This window comes from Hippopotamus amphibius, chromosome X (genome assembly GCF_030028045.1).
Source record: "Hippopotamus amphibius kiboko isolate mHipAmp2 chromosome X, mHipAmp2.hap2, whole genome shotgun sequence".
Taxonomy (NCBI): domain Eukaryota; kingdom Metazoa; phylum Chordata; class Mammalia; order Artiodactyla; family Hippopotamidae; genus Hippopotamus; species Hippopotamus amphibius.
Window position 1 is genome coordinate 18,192,031 of NC_080203.1, and position 1,522 is coordinate 18,193,552.

The following is a 1,522-nucleotide window of genomic DNA, read 5'->3' on the forward strand; positions in this document are numbered from 1 at the left end:
CCCTTTTTGTTACCAGTGTTCATCCTTCCTCCCAGGCTGCTGCCTAGGACTAGGGCTTTCCTTCTGCACCTTGAGCCCACACCCCTAGTGTCCTGCATCGCTCACACATACCCACTGTCTGGAACTACCTAGGCCCTTCTTCCAGGAAGCTCTGGCCAAGTGCTCTACATCCTAGGAGGTATCCTCTAGTGAAGGAGAGTAGAAGCATTTACCCATCCTCCATAATGGCCCTTTCTGAAGCCCAGGCACTGTAGCCTCACTCCCCACCCTGCCATCCCTCCCTTGTCATGGATGTCTTCCCAATCTCAGGAGATCCCAACTTCTAAGTTCTCCTGGGCTGCTGGTTGCCAGAGTTCCTCATCTCCAGTGCCCTCTTCTGGACCATGCTCACTGCCCACAGACCCTTGGCCCCCTCATATACATCACTCAGAAACCTCACTGGCCTGCTCTCTGGGGACATTCTGTGCCTTATCAGCCACCAAATCCATTAAAAGCCCTCTCTTTCCAACTCTGATTCAATCACATCTACTATTTTTGTCAAAATCTGCTGCAGGCTAGACCTGTCACCACCTAGTTCTGACGAGCCCCAGAAATAGCCCCAGACTCCCGAGTGTGGAGCAGTGCACACTATCTCCATATGCAACCTGCCCTGGACACTGGGCAGCTTAATATCCACAGCATCTAGTGGCTGTCCAGCTATTCCCTCCCCATTTATCAAGTTGAGGACTTTCCTTTCTACTCTCAGTTTTTTGAGTGACTTTATCATGAAAGGATGTTGGATTAGTCAAATGGTTTTTCTATTGAGATGATCATCTGATTTTGGCCTTTATCCTATTAATATGGTGTGACATTGATTGATTTTCATGTTTAATCAACCTTGTGTTCCTGGGGTAAATCCCAGTTGGTCATTCTTATGGGCTGAATTGTGTCCTCCTAAAATTTATATGCTGAAGTCTCCAGACCTCAGAATGTGACTGAATTTGGAGACAGGGTTTGTAAAGGGGTAATTAGTTAAAAGGAGGTCATTAGGATGGCCCCAATTCAATATCAGTAGTGTCCTCATAAGAGGAAATTTTGACACAGATATAGATAGAGGGAAGGCTAGGTTAATACACAGGGAGAAAACCATCTACAAGCCAAGGAGAGAGGCCTTAGAAAAAATCAACCTTGCTCTTGGACTTCTTAGCCTCTAGAATTGTGAGAAAATTAATTTCTGTTGTTTAAGCCACCCAGTCTGTGATACTTTGTTATGGCAGTCCTAGCCAACAGATATATTTATTGTATACAGTCATTTTATATGTTGCTGGATTGATTTGAGGATTTTTGCCTCTATATTCATAAGGGACATTGGTCTGTAGTTATTTATTTTTTCTTGTGATATTTCTGTCTAGTTTTTGTATCAGGATAATACTACTCTCATAGGATGAGTTTGGAAGTATTCTCTCCTCTTCTGCTTTTTTGGAAGAGTTTGAGAAGAATTGGTATTCATTCTCTCTTTAAATGATTGGTAGAATTCAAAAGT